Here is a 20,188-nt window from a genome sequence, read left to right as displayed (position 1 = left end):
AAAAAAGTCCAACAAATGGTTGGTACTTTGGAGCATTCTGAATGTTGTTAAAAATGTATTTCATACAAACATTCTTATAACAGGATTAACCTTTTTATATAAAATAAATAAATATCAATAAACTCATTTTGGTTTTACTAAAGACATGACATACTTTTTAGGTTAAACTTTCCAGTTGAATCCAACTATATTAATATTTTTTTGAACTTTCCTCTTTAGAAATCAAGATTTTACATTAAATAATTCAATTATTTGACAAACCAAGAATTTCTTCATTTCTATTTTTGTAACTGATTTTAGAACATTATATATTTCAAGTAAGACAGGGCTAAAATATTAGAATATTGATTGTTAGTATAAATGTCTTTTCTCATTCTTCTATCAACTAAATAGAACCTCCTATTTGCTCAGTGGGTTTCTTACTACAACTCAGTTTCTCAAGAATAAGAATTCTTGCTTCTTAGAGTGAAGAGACTTCACTGCAAGAAAATAAGAAAAAGAAGTGAGAGAAAGGGGCACCTGGGTGACTCAGTTACATTTCTGCCTTCTGCTCAGGTTATGAACCCAGGGTCCTGGGATAGAGCCCCACCTATGGCAGGCTCCCAAGCCAGCAATGAGTCTGCTTTTCCCTCTGCCTCTGCCTGCTCATGCTTTCTCTCTCTCAAATAAATAAATAAAATCTAAAAAAATTTAAAAAGGAAAAAAAGAAAGAAAAAGAAAATCATTCATGGATAAATCTGGGGATAAAATTTGGGATTTTACTAAAGAAAATCTATAAAGAAATGGTACATTAAAAATGGTTATTTAGGGGCGCCTGGGTGGCTCAGTTGGTTAAGCGTCTGCCTTTGGCTCAAGTCGTGATCCCTGGGTCCTGGGATCAAGCTCTGTATCAGTCTCCCTGCCCTGTGGAAAGCCTGCTTCTCTCTCTCCCACTCCCCCTGCTTGTGTTCCCTCTCTCGCTGTAACTTTCTCTGTCAAACAAATAAATCTTTAAAAAAAATGATAATTTAATTTTAATTTTCATATGGAAACTAGAAATCTTTGGGTGTTCTCAGAGAAATGCAGGAACTGGACCATTTGATTAACTTTTTGAAAGCAGTGCCCCTTTACTTTAATACTACTCTGAGACCACTTGCATTTGGGGACTTATAAGTATCCAATTCACTTTTCTGTGACTTTCAATGAATCATACACCAGCAAATTGGAAATGTGTTCATTCTTCAATTACTGTGAATAACAAAATACTTTCATCACACTTTTCTTTTTCTAGTTTCATTTTTATGTGGTTGTCATGTAGGCCTCAGGTACTTTGAATGTCTACTCTGTGCTAAATAGACAAGAGAAATAGACCCAGATAGGAACTATATTTTTTAAAGCACATAAGTGAAATATAAATATAAATAAAGCACATAAGTGAAATCTTCTTTAAATATTGTTTTTTAAAAATTCTTTTCAATTTTTATTCTTGTAAGTAAATTTCATGAACTTAGGACCTCACCGTACTTTTCCTGACTCTAGTAATTGAGAACACTACCCTTGCTCCTAGAGTCCAGTATTAAAATTTTTTTTCTGAAAAGTTTACAAATTATATTTTTATAAAAAAAAATTAACAATCATACAGTCATGCCGTAAGAACTATGAGTTGCCCTTAAAACTTACTTTGGAGGTAATTTCAAAAGAATTTATTGTAAAAGATGATGAAAAGAACATCCTTGGTGGCAAATCTGGTTTTTGTCCCAGTTCTATCAAAATGAGAGGAGTAATGTGGGGTTCTAAAATTGATGTTTCCTGCTTGGGCACTGTACTTACAGTTTTCAAGATCAAGTTAAATTTTGTAGGTGGAAGAGAGGAGTTAGTTTATTGGCTTGAGATCCATTTATCTTGCATTATCATGGACACACTGAGAATGAAAGTGGGAGATTAGGTTTAAACTCCCTGTAAGCATCATGATAATCAACTAATATACAGACTAGTGATATTTGTTAGTAAGGGATTCTTTAACAATGGAATGTCTTTGATAGGTAGTCCTGGCTTACAATTGCTTTTTGGTAAACAAAATTGGCATCTATAGAATCTTGGATAGTTTTATGTAACATATAAAACTACTTGAACATAAAATGGAGATACGTCATATCCTACAATTCTTCTTGCTGTGTGAAATAACCTTTTCCCATCTCATGTGGAGCAGAGGACCTGAGGAGTCACACTTAGAATAGCTGATCTCTTTGCTTTGCCCATGCTGTTCATTAGTAATGTTTGATATTGATTTGTGTGAGTCTGGTTTAAAAATTCTATCCTTTGTTTTAGGTCATAGAAAACCTTGAATCTTAAACAAAATATGAAGTGTTAACCATTATATTTGGTTCCTAAACTCTAAACTTCTGTTGTTTTAAAACGATAAAAACCCATTTTTCCCTTTCAAAAAATAAAATTGCCTATGACAGTATTACTGGATATTTTGATTAAAAAGATCTTATTGAAAGTTCAAAAATGAACTAGAAAAAAAAATGTCACAACACATTTATTTTCACAAATCTTTCAGAATTTTTTTCTCATTATGAGGCTCATATTCTTTTTTTTTTCCTTTTTAATAAACATATAATATATTTTTATCCCCAGGGGTACAGGTCTGTGAATCGCCAGGTTTACACACTTCACAGCATTCACCATAGCACATACCCTCCCCAATGTTCATAACCCCACCCCCCTTCTCCCAACCCCCCTCCCCCCAGCAACCCTCAGTTCTTTTTTGTGAGATTAAGAGTCACTTATGGTTTGATGAAGTTCATATTCTTAACAACCAGAGACCTATGGTAATAAAAAGAATAATTATTCTAAGAGATAGAATTAACATTGAAACTTGTGCTGTAAAAAACACAAAGCAGTGACATTGATGAAAACAATCAATCTTTATTTTCTGATGGAAAATATACAAAAGATATTCCAATCTAAAAAAATTAAAATGATAGCATGACATGGGAAACAGAAGTAATAATGTTAGATCTAGAGATATAGAAAATGATAGTGACAGAAAACTAATGGTGGACCTATAAAACTTGAATCAAAATAAACACTTTGAATATGGTATCTGAAGATTCATCAACTCAACTTAGTGACATAGCACTAGACTGTGACTTGAACGTGTTAGACTAGGATCCAGAAGTTGATCAACTAATAACATACGTGCAGATGTTGAAGACTATTGTTGGGGAGTTTCGTATCTACAGTGTTCTTGAAAATAGTAATCTTTGTTAACAGTTATATTTTAGAGTCACAAGGCAAAACTGAATAGTCCATCTAAAATATTGAGTGGAGCACAGAAAAGGATAATTAAGACATGCAGTATTTGGAAAGACATAAAGATAATATCTTCACTCTCTGTTCATGGTTAAGGTAGTCCTGTTATTAATCTTGAGTTTTGAGAATGGACTCAGCCTGTCAAACACTGCACTGACCTTCTAGAATTCATCAAAGAGAAATGGAAATTAGGTTAAGTTATTGAGATGGGAAGTGGCTGTGGAGAAGAAATAAAAAATCCACACATAGGAACTTCACTATAACCAAGTTACAACTCAGGCTAAATAGTATAGTCATAAGAGCACTGTAATTTGAATAAGGACATTGTAAACAATAAAGAACAAACCTGAGTTCAGTTTTCCTTGCCAACAAGTCGATTGTCTGAAGATATTTATAGGCCATTCATTATATAACTTTATTTATATGTATCCTTCAAGATTTATCTTCTAAGTTCTTTTGTTTTTTGTTTTTGTTTTGTTTTGTTTTGTTTCGTTTGTTTAAGATTTTATTTGACAAGAGGGCAACGGAAGCAGAGTTAGTATGGGAGAGAAACAGGCTTGCTTGCTGGGCAGGAAAGCCAGCTCTTTACCAAGACCCCGGGATCATGACCTGAAGGTGGAAGCAGATGCAGAGGACTGAGCCATCCAGGCATCCAGAGGCCTTTACACCAGGTGAAGCAGCATGCTTTATGTCTTATCAGAGGAATACTATAGGACTAATGGGGAAGTCTGCAAAATTCCAGCCAACTGGAAAGACACACCTTGGAAATGGAGGCAAAGTCAGAGGAGGTCGGTCCTAGGCTTTATTAAAAGCTGCTAAGGACCAGATTATGGAAAGAAACTCCCGAGTTGCAAAAATGCCCCATGAAGCTGGAGAAGTGGGCAGGACAGATGGATGTGGGCTGTGGGAACAGCTGGGCTGGAGGCCATGGCTCAGACCCGAGACCTGGAGGTAGGAGGCTGGAGAAAGCATGGATGCCACGTTGAATGCATTCACCAAAAGCCCTTGCTTCCCAGTCGGTCCCAAGAATGCAGCTGCTTTCCTCAGACAAGGATCTTCTAAGTTTTAAATAATTTCCCATTTTTTCAGCCTCATTTCATTTCTGTAACTTCCATTACAGGCTATAATGTTGTGTCCTCACAACATGCTAGTCTTTACATTTAGAGACCAGTCAGTTTCTCTGTAAAGTTATGACACATGTAAAAGTGAACATAGAATTTGTGGTTATTACATGAGTTCAGTAGCAGAAGTGTCCTTTTTGAAAATAAGAATGAAAAATAAGATGGAGCCATATCTCCTGTCCCAAACCATCATTATGTGTGTATGACCTTAAAGAATCCCTTGTCTATTTAATTTTGTTTCATGAGGATGTGAATGATTTTCCTATTAAAGTACATTTTAAAGCATAAGGCATGATTCACTGTTTGCCCTTCACTACATCCTGTTTTCAATCTTTTCAAATTCTGCCCAGTATTAGATCAATTAAATGCTACAGCAGACTAATAAATGGCATTTATCAGGGCTCATCATACTTAATTATAATACTATTTAACAATTACTTGATTATTAGTGTCTTGTTCAATGAAACCTCAGATTATCCTTATCAGAATTTTCAATACAGGCTTATCCCGACAATATACATTTTTGCCTTCCTATAGGAAATCACTGGTAGAAACCACCACGGGTAAATGGAGAAGTCAGTGAGAAGGTTAACACATTGCCCAGTTGCTGTAATATCAAGTTTAATACTTAAATACTCAGGTTGAAACTTTGTCTCCTTTGGACATCTCAGAGCAACTTGCAACTTCCCCTTTCAATTTGTCTCAGTGCTTCTTGTCAGTGGCCTCTGTTGCACCTGGCAGCTACAAATTGGAGACTTAAAATTTTTGTTAAAATCATGGGCCTATTTCCATAAATGTGTCTATTTAACACCCTGTTGCAAAATACCTGATTCTTTGTACTCAGATCTCTGCATGTTCCTCTAATTTTCAAATCAAATTTTGCATTATTTCAACTTTATAATTGAAATCTAGTCTTAATGAATGATAAAATTTAAAACGGAGACCCAAATTGTGGACTAGATCTGCAGGGACATTTCTTTAATTCATTCATTTAGATACGAGATGTTAAAATAAAATAAAATGGAGACTAGGCTTGAAAATCGACCAAGTTGAAAAAAAAATTAAGCCATGTAACAAAAACAAATCTAACTTGTTTCACGAATATAAGCAAAACTTAAGTTATTTCTTGTAAATGCATCTGATAATCATAAATGAAACTTTAGTCATCTTCCCAAATGGTATATGGCAATCACCTTTAACCAAACCCCTGCAATAGAAATACCCTTTGTAATAACCAACAATTATAAATGTTAAACTATTTCCTTATTTTCACTTTTTAAGTAATCTTGTAATGTCATGCCTCTGAGCTTTATATTGGTTTTGGGTTTGAAAACTCCCCAATTGCTAACTGTGCCTTTGTGCATGGTAAACTTTTACTAAACACTATCTAATTTATCTGGTTTACATTTTTACTGTTTCTGAATTTTTGGCAGAGGTATGAAAACTTGTAGGGTTTTAAACTGGTGTGGCACATTTATTTACATTGGAACTATATTGTGCACTGCTGTGCTCCTGATATTATTTTTAGTGTGACTAACACAGTTATAATGTACATGCTATATGAAGTGATAGTTATATTGATAGAATACAACTTCAAGTCATTGGCCTGGAATTTTGGCATCAGCTTTAGCCTATGATCTTCCTTCCTTATGGTTACTTTTCTTAACTGAAAAATGGTTGTGATACCTGCTATTGTAGAACTGAAATATTCATACAGTACACATTTTGAAAACAAGAGTACATTGCTAAAATCAAGCATTATTTTATATCCTCCCACAACACTTTTTGTCACATATCTGCCAATTAATATGTTAAAAGAGAGGCTGCCTAATATAGTATCTTTTTTCTTCTTGAAATTAGCACAAATTTTCTAACCTACTCTTTGAAAGGTGAGAAATTTAAAAAAGCAATTTATTTTACAAAAGCACACTGATAAACAGAATTTCATGCTCAAGGCATGGTCCACTGTTCATTGTGCATGATGTTTTCAGTGACAAATAGGAAATAGTTTATTTGTTATTATGTTTATGACTTAAACATAATTTCTCAAGCTATTGAGAAATTATGTTTAAGTTATTTAGTGGTATATTGGAAAAAGATCATCAGGAAAAGTTCTATAAACTGTTATTTAACAAAGTAGCATACAGTTTTGAGTATTAAAAGTTATTATTGAATATTTTGATTAAAAGCTCTAGGTTTTAGAGCTTAAAAATTGTTCTTGCTCAAATTCTAATAAGGACTAGGGAATGATTTAGGATGGACTAATGGGCTGTTTTGCCTTCTAAATTTGTGAAACTGTAACCTTCATAAATTTTAAGGATTTTTAAGTTAGAAAGGGTTTTTGTCTGCCCCCCTCTTTGATTTTTCACATAACACCACGGTATAAAGGATTAGTATGGGATTATTATTATTGATGAAGAATACAAATTTCAGATAAACCAGGAAATAAAGCCATATAATAAATAACCTATAAATATGGATCTTGAATTCAACTTGAATTTAGAGTTGAAGAAATTAATTTTCTCAACATCATTTATTGAAGAGATTGTCTTTTCCCTATTGTATATTTTTGGCTCCTTTGTCATAAATTAACTGACTATATTTGTTTACTGTTGGACTCTGTTCTGTTCCATTGATCTATGTATCTCTTTTTATGCCAATACAATACTGTTTTAATTATTATAACTTTGTAATATAACTTAAAATCAGGGAGCATGATGTGTCTGGTTTTGTTCTTCTTACTCAAGACTAGTTTGGCTATTCAAGGTCTTTTATGATTTCATACAAATTTTAGGATTGTTTCTTCTATGTCTATGAAAAAATGGCATTGGAATAATAGTGATTGCATTGAATCTGTAGATTGCTTTGGGTAGTATAGACAATATTCATTCTTCCAGTCTATGAGCACAGACTATCTTTCCATTTATTTGTGTCTTCTTCATTTTCTTTCTTCAGTGCTTTAATAGTTTTCAGTGTACAAATCTTTCACCTCCTTGGTCAGATTTATTCCTTAGGTATTTTTTTATTCAATTGCAAATAAGATTGTTTTCCATTTTCTCTTTCTGATAGTTTATTATTAGTGTGTAAAAACATAACAGATTTTTATGTATTGATTTTGTATCCTGACACTTTACTGAATTTATTTATTAGTTCTAACAGTTTATTGAAGGAGTATTTAGGTTTTCCTATGTGTATTACATGTCATTATATATATATTAAACTAAAATTAAATCTACTAATACCCAAATGAGATTGAGAGAAAAGTCTGAAAATAACTGATGACAACTAGGATGATGGTAGCACTGGCATAAGTAGTCCTGAGAAATTTCTATGTGTCAATAATAATATTACATATGATATATATGTAACAATAGTATTGATCCTTGTATATGGACATATATACATATATACATATAGTAATGTTCTATATTAAGTATAAGTATACAAGAATATATATGCATGTATACACATATGTAAAGTGAAAATAATCATCAATATATACAGGTGTATATATATTTTAGTATATAACAGTATATGTACTGTTATATAGTATATATACCATGTATATATATAAATATACATGTTCATGTTAGTCCTTGTATACATGTATATATTGGTGGTTATTTTCACTTGATATATAACAGCATTTCCTGTATAAATGTACTTATATATATTTGTATATTGATAGTTATAGACATCGAATGTGAAAAAGATGGAAACTAATATTATCTTCACCTGATGAGAAAATTGTTTCTTAGGAATATTAAATAACTTGCAAAAGTTCAAACTAAGTTCTGGCTAACTTCAGAGCCACCTATGACTATTCAAGCCAATGCTAGGGATCAAAGAGAAAGCATATTAGTTTCTATTAAAAAGTATTTGAATATATCTTGAAAAACACTGAGTAATATTTTTCATATAATATAGATCATATAAAAATATATGCTGCTTGACATTATGTATGACTTTTAGTTATAATATCAGAATCTTGATTAATTACAGAAATAAAAACATAGTCTGTTACAACTATAGTGCCTGGAGGAACATGTGTATTTTGAAAAAAATTTTGTGTAACAGTGAAATAAATAAATACCAAGCTGGTTATTTTAAGACCCTTTTACTACAGAGACAGCTGGAGTTAATCATATGTCTTGTACAATAAGATAAATAAATAATATTTTTAAAAGAAAGATAAGATTTTCATCTGAGGTCATCAATAATATTACTCAAAGTTTAAATTAAAAAAATCTAGTCATGGTTATAAAATACTTGATCAGAAAATAACACTGTATCATGTGAAATTAAGTTCCCAAATCAAGCAGTTCTCTGTTTTATTCAAGTCATCATATATAAATAACATGTAAATTAAATCATCTTTTAACTTTCAAGTACATTGTGCTTGAGTTGTTCTGATTTTTATCAAACAGAAAGAGAAGCCCAAGAAGTGGCAGTTCCTTTGTTTTAGGAAGGTAAAGACTTCAGTTTCATTTGAAAGACAAACTCTCTTCACATATTAATCTACCTATACCATGTGCACAAATTCTGATTGGATGGGAATGACAAAGTGATGTCAACTATTTCATAGCCTTAATTTACATGTCTTTGGAGCTTCTGAAACTTGCTACATGGTCCTTCAGATTTTCCAAGGCTCTGATTTTTTTTCTATTATTTTTTATTTGATTATAATTTTCAACCATTTTCCATTAAACCTAATCCACATAATTACATTCATTTGAAGAAAAGTTATAGGCAGGCTCAAATAATTAATTCTTCCTTCTTTAATATGTCATGGAAGATGTTGTTACCGTCATAAAAAAAAGATAGTCTTTATAATAAATGGTCATGGAAAAACTGGATATCCACATGCAAAAGAGTGAAATTGAACCCCTACCTTCTGCTGTACACAAAACTCAACTCAAAATGGCTTACAAACAAATGTTTAGACCTGAAACTATAAAACTAATAAAAAACACAGTGAAAAAACTTCTTGACATTGGTCTTGGCAATGATTTTTTAGATATGATACCAAAAGCTGAGGCACCAAAAGCAAAAATAAACGAATGATCAAATGTTTATTTAAAACTTATTTTATGATCAATGAGTGAAAAAAATACACAGCTCCATTTAAAAAATTGTATACTCCCCTAATTTTATGTCTTAAGAAACTTTTAAGCCTCTGCTGTAAACCAGGGAAAGATCTTTACCAAATAAAACACATTCATATGCATAGAAAATACAAATCTTGTATTTTTTTTAAAAAAAATTAAAAATGGTTAAACTTAGGGCACCTGGGTATCTCAGGCGGTTAAGCAACAATCTCTGGATCCTGAGATCCAGCCCCATGTAGCGCTGTCCTCTCAATGCGGATTTGCTTGTCCCTCTCTCTTACCCTCTACACCTCCCCACCTATCACTGCCTTTTTCTCTCTGGAATAAATAAGTAAAATCTTTTTATAAAATAAAAAAATAAAATTAAAAATAAAAAAATGCTTAAAGTTTCAGATTTTTTTCTAGTAGCATAATTGTCATAGAGGTCCACTGTATATATGATTAATTTAATCAGTTTTTATTTTTCACTCTGTATGTATAGATGACTGATCAAAGGACACGTTTCAAATGATAGTGCATAAGGTATTTCTCTAGTCTTTAGTGTTTTAGGTTTGAAATTAAAAACTCAATCCTGCATTAAGCTCATAGTTTAGCTCTGTAGACACAAGCTGAAAATAGGTATCTATAACTTAGCTACAGGGTTACAGGAAATACAGAATATAAGAGATTCATTTTTCCCAGCCTTACAGTGTTTTTAGTTTACCAGAGTCGTTTACCTGTACTAGATTCTTATTTCCTCAAGATCAAAAGTCAGATTTTAGTTATCTTGTGTCTGTACTTATTTTCTCTTTACATGTGGAATAATTTCTGATAAAGCAAAGTCCTTGCCTTGTTTGAGGCACCAGTTCCATACTAGCGCCATTGACCCCTGTGAGATAAAGCACCTACAAGTACAAGAAAAGGCATACAGGTATACCCTGTTGTCAAGGCAGACTATAGTACCTCATCTTCACCTTTTTTTTTTTTTTAATACAAACTATTCATCTCACCAAGATACACAACTTAGACTTTGTATCACTTAAACTTAAGCCTTCACTTTCTGAGTAGAGTTATGCTGACTACAGATCTTGACACTTTCTCTCCTGCCCATCTAAAGCATAACATGCTAATTATTATAAAATTTAATTTCAACCCATTGGCTTTTTGGAATTTTGCATTCCAAAGAAAAGTGTAGTGATCTTTGACTGACTAAAATCAGTAAGTAATTTTTCTAAAAGTTCTGCTTCCTACTTACTATGTGGAAATATGCTTGAATCCTTCATTTCACACAGAGCAGATCAGTTAGGCCATGCAACAGCTAACCTTCAATTGTTTAGGTTCATAGATATGTTGATTTGGGCCACTAATCTCTCAGTGTAGTATGTACTCTCAGGGACCCAATATGGAAATTGTCTTCTCTTCATTTTCCTCAGACACATTATCATGACAGAAAGTAAATTATTATATTTTAGAGAAGCTTGAATACATAGCTACATATAATACTTAAAAAGCATATGTTTCCCAAATGATAAATTACGTATTCTATAAGTAAAAAGGAAATCCATTTTTATGTAGCCCTTGAATAAAAATTGCCAAGATTGTAGAATTGACTTGTATTTTGAATTTTTCACGTAGGTACAGTGAGACTCAGATGGTTATTTTCCTTCTCTGAATTTCAGTATGTCCTATAAAGTGGGATTGGTAAGCTTGCATCAACTATTTTAAAAAATACTTAAGCTTCAAATAAAATAATAAATAGAAAATACGGCTAAAACATAAATTATTAACCAATATAAAATATTAAGATGAGCAGTGGTTTTCCAGTGCATTCTACATAATCACTTTATCATTAATGAAATTCTATTATATATCTTTAGGATATAAAATGAATATAAGTTTGAATGAACTGAAAAACCTCAAAAGTGATCCTAGGCTCTAAATTTAGGAGTTATAAATTTCCTGAAATAAATGCTTCATTTTTTTCACCACTGCTTATCAGTTACAATTGTTTTGTTCTAACCTGCGGTATCTAAGATAAAGTCCTCTCAATCCAGGACTTGAAGATATGGCATCAAATTCAAGTATTACCCATATTTTAAAAAGAAAAATACTTACCTCACTTTAACCACAGCTGTTCTTTTTTCTGAACCAGGTGACAAGTATATTGGAGTGCTACGCAGTATAAAAATAAATTATGTACCCATCCCTCCCGGCTCCCCCACAAAAACTGTTTGCATTCATTGCCTGCAGTATAGATCAGCTCTATTTAACTAGTTGGCTAGGTGTCTAGCTATCTATTATCTTTCACACTGATCATTTACATTTCACTCAGTGGAAGTCTGGCAAATCTGTTGTGTTTGTGGCTGTCTTGCACAGCTGGTGCAACAGAAGATTAAGTTGCCCCAACACTAAACAGAATGATTGATGGCCAAGGTTTCCATATAGCAAAGTGCAGTTTTGTTACATAATTACCAGAATTATATGCAGCACTATATCTATTTCCTGACTATAAATTGAAGGGTTGTTCTGAGTTATGAAAGAAATTATAAACTAATTTGTGGAAACAACATCTGTTGTGAACAGGCAAAAAGCTCTAGTAAGAAAGGAATAATTTATTTCCTTCTGTTTTGTAGCTATTTTTAAGATCAAAAGAAAATGAAAGTATTTTCATAGTCTATTGTCCTTTACAAAAATATTTATGTCTGCACTTTGAAATTCTGTAAAAATACAATGCTACCTTTTTTGGTCATGCTCAGAAAAATGGATAAAGCAAAATATTCAATTTCCCATAAATGTATTTCCTTTTAACTTGATATACAACAAAGCACTGATTTTAGTAGCACATTTTGCATATGATAAAGTACATTTTTATGTTCTCTAAAACACTGCTGTTCTTGTAACTCAAAGAAAATGTTGTAGATATTTCTATAACATCCAGAAGTGGGACAATAAACAAATAATCGCTCTGAAAAACAATCTACTATTTATATAACTCGGTTCTCTGGAGTCCCACTCCTTTTCGACCCACTCATGCAAATTCTACCAATGCTTTAAGCCTTCTTTTAAGTAAGGATCAGTCCTGGAAGTGGGTGAATAAGGTTTGATGAAAAACACAAGGTTTTGGGAACGCGGGATCTTGGACAGAGGACAGTGTTGCCTCATATTGTTTTACACATTCTGGTCAAATAACAAATGGGTGTGGTTCTTTTGACTCTTTGTTGACTTACTTTTAATTTTTTTTCTTTTTATGCTTAAAGATGACTTATAAAGTTCTGAAGAAAAAGATACTGATTATATGTATCCGTATTTCTGTTCTTTTCATTGGTCTTTCTTCTTTTCTGATAATCTAAGGTTTTTTTTTTTTTAATCATTTTCTTACTGTTTGAACAATTTTCAATAGTCAACTTTTAGGCCTGACAGTGGCAAATTCTTTTACCTTTCTTCATCTGAGAATGCCTTTATTTCAGCTTCATTTCTAAAGGATTATTTTGCTGGATAGAGAATTCTATTTTATTTTCTTTCATGATGAACACTGGTGTGTCACTTCCTTCTGGCTTCCTTGGTTACAGATTAGAAACCCTCTGTCATTAGAACTGGAGTACCTTAAAATTAATGTTCCATTTCTCTGGCTATTTCCAAGATTTTTGATTGTTTGTTTGATTGCAAAAGTTTAGTTATGATGTATTTTGGCATAGAAATGTTTGTATTTATCTTGTTTATGGTTTAATCAGTTTCTTAAATCTGCTGTGTTTTGCCAAGTTTAGAAGTTTGGGGCAGTTTTCTTCAGGTACTTTTTTAGCCCAATTCTCTTTTTCCTTTCTTTCTGGGTCTTTGACAACACAGTATAAGATCTTTTATTATCCCACTGACCTTTTTGTCTCTGTTCATTTTTTTTTCTTCCAGTCTGTTTTCTCTCAGTTATTGAGATTGTGTAAATCTATTGATCTGTCCTCAACTTCCCTGATTCCATCTTTTCTCTGCTATTGAGTCCGTACCGTTCCATTCTACTATACTACTATTTAGCCCATCCAGCATGCTTTTGTTATATTTGTGAGTTCCATAATTTACATTTTCTTCTATTTTTATAGCTTTTATTTCTGTGCTAAGATTTTATTATTTATTTTCATTTCCAGAGTTTCTAATTGATTGTCAAAGCAGTTTTATGATGACTGCTAAAAAAATCCTGATGGACTAATTCCATTTGGTATATCTTGGTATTGGTGTCAGTTGCTTTTATTTTCTCCTCCAAGTTGTGATTTTTCTGGTTCTGAGTGATTTTCTATTGTATTCTGGGACACTTTATCTATTATGCAGGACACCTCCTGTCCTACTACATACATTCATTATTTTATCATGAACATACACACTTAAGTTTAATATACAGATCCTGGTCTACTTTTATAGGCTCTGGTTCCAACAGCAGTTTAAATTTCAGAGACTTGCAGGGTTAATTTGGTCTCCTTGGTTTATCTGGTTCCACTGTGCCTGCCCAAGGTAGTGGGAGGACTGTCTTCTCTCTTGGACACTAGGTGTCTCTCAATGAGTGGGATGAGTTTCAAGCAGGCAGAGATGACAGCACTTCCCTATCCAGGCTCAGATCCCAATGAATTCCCTTGTCTGTGGAGGGAAGAAGGAAAGCATTAGTGGTGCCAGGCATTGTTGTGACAAGATTGTCCATACTGGTATCCCAGCCACCCTATAGCCCAGGGGAAGGAAGAAGGAGCTAGGCCCACAAGCCCACAGAAACAAAAAGTCATCCTGAGCAGGGTCTTTTATTTGGCCGAGTTTCTACCAAGGCTGAGTAGATACCCTCCCCATGGGAGAGGAAAGTTCTGAGTTGGCCCGTAAGAACCAAGAGGCTTCCCATGCAGGGCCACTTGTGATGGGTCTGTCTTTCCTATGCTGTCGAGACACCTGTGAATTTCTTGGTGAGCAGGGGAAGTTTCAGACCAGCTAGGACAGATTCTTCCCCAGGCTCTTTTCCTGGACAGTTTTTCATTATCAGTGTTCTAAATAGGTGTTCCTTGATGGTGAGGTAGTATGGAGCTTGTCTGGCATTGTCTGAGGACTCCAGTTCCACCTGGGGAAGGAATGGGCCTTCCTGAGCTGCCTTCTGTTATTCACTCTACTGGGACTAGGGACAGAAAACATCTTACTTTATGTTGTGCCTCCCAGATCTGGGGTCCTGAACTAGTATGTATGCCTTTCACTTTTTAGGTTCTGCGGTTGTCTCCTGGATTATTTTGCAGGGTTTATACTTAGAGAAGAGCAGGAAGAAATCTACGCCATCTTGTCTAGAGTAGAAGTCTTCAGTACATTTTAAATTAATATTTTTTCCCATTTAGGCTTGAGAATATCATATCAAAATATATTTTAAAATGTCTACCTTCCAGAAATAAAAATTAAAAGACAAATATGCAGACTGGGCCACCCAGAAGTGGGGAGACAGATTTGTCAAGATATTACAGGAGTAAATTAGAGAAATCTGTTGGAGGAAATAACAAAAAGATCTAAATAGATAGAAATAAATCATGGACATAAACAGATGACTTTATCTAATAATAATTTAATAAAGATGACCATTGCCCAGAATTAGAAATTAAAGATGATTCCCAACAAATTTCCTACGGATTTTTCATTGAACCTCTACTGATTTAAAAACTCATATAAAAGCAAAAAGGGTCTGAGAAATTTAGAAATGGAAAAAAGAAATAAGAAGAAAAACATAGCAGAGAATTTAAAGGAGATGAAGGAAAGTACAGAAATGAAAGAGAGATTAAGAAGAAGAAAGTGTAAGGAAGAACACATGTTATTGGAAATCAAGGTTTATAAATCCATAATACTTTAAAAAGGTTTTTATTGGCATAAGGTGCATCAATAGAATAATTGAGCATAATAACAGACTGTCGGGGCCCCTAGGTGGCTCTGTCCATTAACTATCTGCCTTCAGCTCAGGTCATGAGCTCAGGGTCCTGGGATGGAGGCCTGCATCAGGGTCCCTGCTCAGCAGAGTGTCTGTTTCTTCCTCCCCCACTGCTGCTCCCTTTGCTTGTGCTTTTTCTCTCATTCTCTTTCTCTCAAATAAATAAAAGCTTTAAAAAATAAGATAAAAAAATAATAGCATAAAAAGTCATATTTGTTATGTGATGGAAATAATATATTTAAATTAATGGTGCAGAGATAATTACATACTTATTAAATTTCATTTATTACTTGGTAAAACATAGTTATGGAAATAAAACATGTTTTATAAAAAGCAAAAAATGAGTATGGTTAGAGAAGCATAAATAACCAACAAAAATTTTTATTGAGTATATGTACAAGAAAATTTATAAACCAATAGGAAAAAGACCAGTGGCATTAAAGATCACTTGGCTGAGGATACGAATAGTCACTTTTCAAAAGATGGCTTTCAAATGGGCAGTGGGTATACGAAAATGCACTCAACAGACAAATGCAAATTAATAATAAGTTAATGTTTAAATTACAGTTTTAAGCTCATTTTTGTGATTACAATAATATCTGTGAACTCATTAGGACAGGAATCATATCTTTTTATTGGCACATCATTCTTAGTTTTAAACCTAGTGGATTTATATATATTCTGGGTACTCGATATTTTAAAAATGAATGACTATGATTTATGATATTCAACAAATATACTATTTGTTGAATAAATATTTCAGAGAAAATTTACCAATCTGTCATTTCATGTAAATGACAAATTAATAACCCTCAATAATCCTTTCATAAAATTATACCAAGAAAAAACATAGAAAACCTTTAAATATTGTATGTTTTCAATATATCTTTAGTCATCAATATTTTAAAACTAATTTCCATGTAGCAAATATTTGGTAACACTTATTATAGTTTTTCCTTCTTCCAGTAAGATGTGTTTATTTGCACATCATAGATGGCTTAAATTTTAATCACCACCTGAGGTATGATCTGTATGTTTAAGTCTCATGGAAATGGGCCATTTAAAATATATGTATTAGCACATGTGCACGCGCACACACACACATCCACATTTAGATAGAGATAGAGATTCATAATGATCAAATAAAAATCAAATTGTTTGGTTATCTTCTACTAATCACTGTATTTACAGAACAACTAAGTTAACTAATGTTTGTCTTTCTGTATCTCAGTGAATGTTGGATTCTGTGATCTCCAGTGAATGTTGGATTCTGATCTCCAGGCAATTTTATAGCTTAAAGAATCCATCACTCGATAGTAATGATTTTTCAAAAAGAAAGATTAAAACATTTTCATACAATATTGAATAGTCTTTTTTCTCAACTTTTTCTTTTTTTATTTAACAAAAATAAATTCTTTCTAAATTGAGTTCTTTTTTTCTTTTAAACGATTTTATTTATTTATTTGACAGAGAGAGAGACACAGCAAGAGAGAGAACACAAGCAGGAAGAGTGGGAGAGGTAGAGACAGGCTTCGAACTGAGTAGGGAGCCTGATGAGAGGCTTGATCCCAGGACTCTAGGATCATGACGTGAACCAAAGGCAGATGCTTAACGACTGAGCCACCCAGGTGCCCCTAAGTTCCTCTTTTTTATACTTATTTATATTTTTAGTCTTAAGCAAAAGCAATACATATTTGCATCCTTTAGTAAATTTGTAAAATATGACTGAACATATAAAATTAATATTCATTAATGTCTGTATATGTGTAATAATATATTTTAATGAAATAGTTTATAGTTATTTTTATTGTTCCTTTATTTTCTATTTTAAGTTATGCTTTATAATGTAGATATATTAGCATTGTTATATCATTTATATAATTTATAAATAACATGTGGATGAGATCTCCCAAATTTTAATGATACATTTGCAAAAACAGAAGTCTTCTTTTTCTTTTTTTTAAAGATTTTATTTATTTATTTGTTAGATAGAGAAAGAGAGAATCAGCACACAAGCAGGGGGGAGCATCAGGGAAAGGGAGAAACAAGCAGAGGGAGCAGCATTCTCCCCTCTGAGCAAGGAGCCCAATGTGGGACTTGATTGCTGGATCCTCAGATGCTTAACTGACTAAGCCACCCAGGCATGCCAAAAGTTTTATTTTTCTTATTCTTAATTAATCTAATTATTTTGTTCAAAATAATAATAATGAAATGTGTTCAACTATGTATGCTTATGAATATATTACAAATATATGCTTATGTATGCTTATATATAAGTAAAATGAATGACAGTAATGCTACCAAGACAAAAGGAAGAAATACAGAATTATTTCTTTACAGTAATATACTCACACTACTCATGAAGTGATACAGTGTTACTTGGAAGTAGACTTGATTAGTTGTAAGTGGAGTTGGCTTGACTGACTCTTCCTCTAAAGAAAATAATAAGGCTCATGTTGATATCATATTAAAAAGAACACTAAATCTGGTTTTATTAGAAATCAATATGAAAGATTAATACTATGCAAATAGAAGATATTATTGAAGAACATTCTTTAGGATCTCACAGAAGTGAAAAACTTAAAACAATGAGAAACACAGACACCATAAAGCAAAGAACTGGCAGATTGATTTTAAAAATTCTATACTTTGAGTATGTCAGGAAGGACACTGAGCTCCAGTAACAGAAAAGCTCAATATTTAATGTCTTGAAATAACAAAATTTATCCTTGTACACATTGACCCCGAAGCAGATATTCCTGACTAGTAGATGGCTCTCCCTCAAGCAGTGATTAAGGGTGTAGGCTGCATTCATCTCACAGGATTTCAAAGTCGTTGAATTCATCTGCATCAAGCCTGCATAGGGGAAGAGTGTCTGAATGACTGCATGAGTGGTTGATATCTAAATAAACTTCATAAATTGATAAAACCGTTAAAATCCATTAAGATTGTGAAAGTTTTATAAAAAAAATCATAGAAAAAGAAATAGAAATGTGTGGCAAACAGAAAAGATGTGCAAACATATTGGTAATAAAGAGTTTAAAGTATAAATTGTTGAAAAGATTGGTATAACTTTAATGAGTGTATCTTAAAAATCTTGGTAGAAAGGTGTGAACTGATAATCCTTATGAACCGAAGTGTGGTAGACTCTATTAAATTTTAAAACAGGAAAACACTTTGACCTAGAAATTTTCCTTGTAGGAATTTATCAAAGAAAAAGCAGTGGTAATATGACTGCAGTTTCTAAGATATTTACTGAAGCAGATTTTATATCAAGGAGAAAAATAAAATTAAAAGAGACTTGATTTTCAGAAAATGATTTAGCTCTATAATTGTTGATCTGAAAAATAGTTATATTTTAGTATAGAGAATCCAGTTGTAAAATAACATGTAGAACCAATACTGTTTTTGTGGAACTAAACACAGTATGAAAAAGTATGAAAGAAGGATATCAATTTTTAACATTGTTTTCCTTAATGAAGTTTGAATATCATTAAATCTATAAGAATACATTATTTTAATTAAAAATAATGAAGTTTTGAAAAGAGAATAATATAAATTATTTGGTTACTAATTACACACATGCTGCAAATATGTTTTAATTCCATTAACTAGTCTTTCTGTTGTATAAAATATTTCTAATTGAGATCTATATAAAACAATAAGATTCACAGGTTTGAAATTGTTTCCACTCTTTCTGTAAGGTATGAATATCAAAAACCTAATTTAAAATAGGAAAATACTAAAAGATAAATAATCTGAAATTTTAACTCATTTTTACTTGTGATCATTGCAAAGCTATGCAATTAAGGAAGAAGGATACACTAAACTATAAATGTAAAAATTTACCTATGGAAAGATGTCCATATGTGAGCTTTATTCTGGTATACACACTAATGTCTAATGCCCTTAGACTGGGATTAAGACTGCATGGTCAGCCAACCTATATTTTGTGAAGATGAATTACAGGCTAGATACTGTACACTATAATATTTTCTTTAAAATACATTTCTTGTCCTATAGGATTATATAGTTTAGTAAATTATATTATCTCACTGATTGCTTCAAGCTCAATTATAGCCACCACCTCCCCTCAAGAAGAAAAAAAAATCAATTAATATATGAGTATGACTGTGTGCAAAATTCTGTTCTAAGCAGTGATTGCTTCTAAAATATGAAAGACATGGCCTGCAAACTTGGAAAATTTAATAGACCACTAAGTGGAATAAGATAAATATTTTCCAATATATATCATGACTAAAATTTGCCATCAGCAAAGCAGAGCCCAAGAAGAAATAATTTTATTCAGCAGGTAGTAAAGAAGGGGTTTACATCTAAGATAAAGCAGCAGAGCTGTGTCTGGTTAGAGACCCTCAAAACACCTCATGGATCTTTAATTAGCTGTCAGACTCTCCTTTGTGTGAAAGGACTCAGAGTCTCCTATTGGCTTCTTTATTATTCTCTTGCATATATAAACTAATACAAACATTATTTATTAAATTATTAGAATTAAACATACTCCCTGTGTGCATTTGTAAGAAAAGATGAAGCTTATTTAACTTACTTTTTTCCTAAGGTGGCACTATCATTTTTGCAGATAAGAAGTAACGTAAAAATAAAATAAATTAAGGATACAGCAAATTTGTTTTATATGACCTATTTGTAAGTAACCTTTCAATACTTTTATTTTTCATTTTATTTTATTGTATTTCTTTTCAGTGTTCCAGAATTCATTGTTTATGCACCACACCCAGTGCTCC

This window comes from Mustela nivalis (genome assembly GCF_964662115.1).
Source record: "Mustela nivalis genome assembly, chromosome: 1".
NCBI classification, from domain to species: domain Eukaryota; kingdom Metazoa; phylum Chordata; class Mammalia; order Carnivora; family Mustelidae; genus Mustela; species Mustela nivalis.
Note: the sequence above shows the minus strand (reverse complement) of the source record.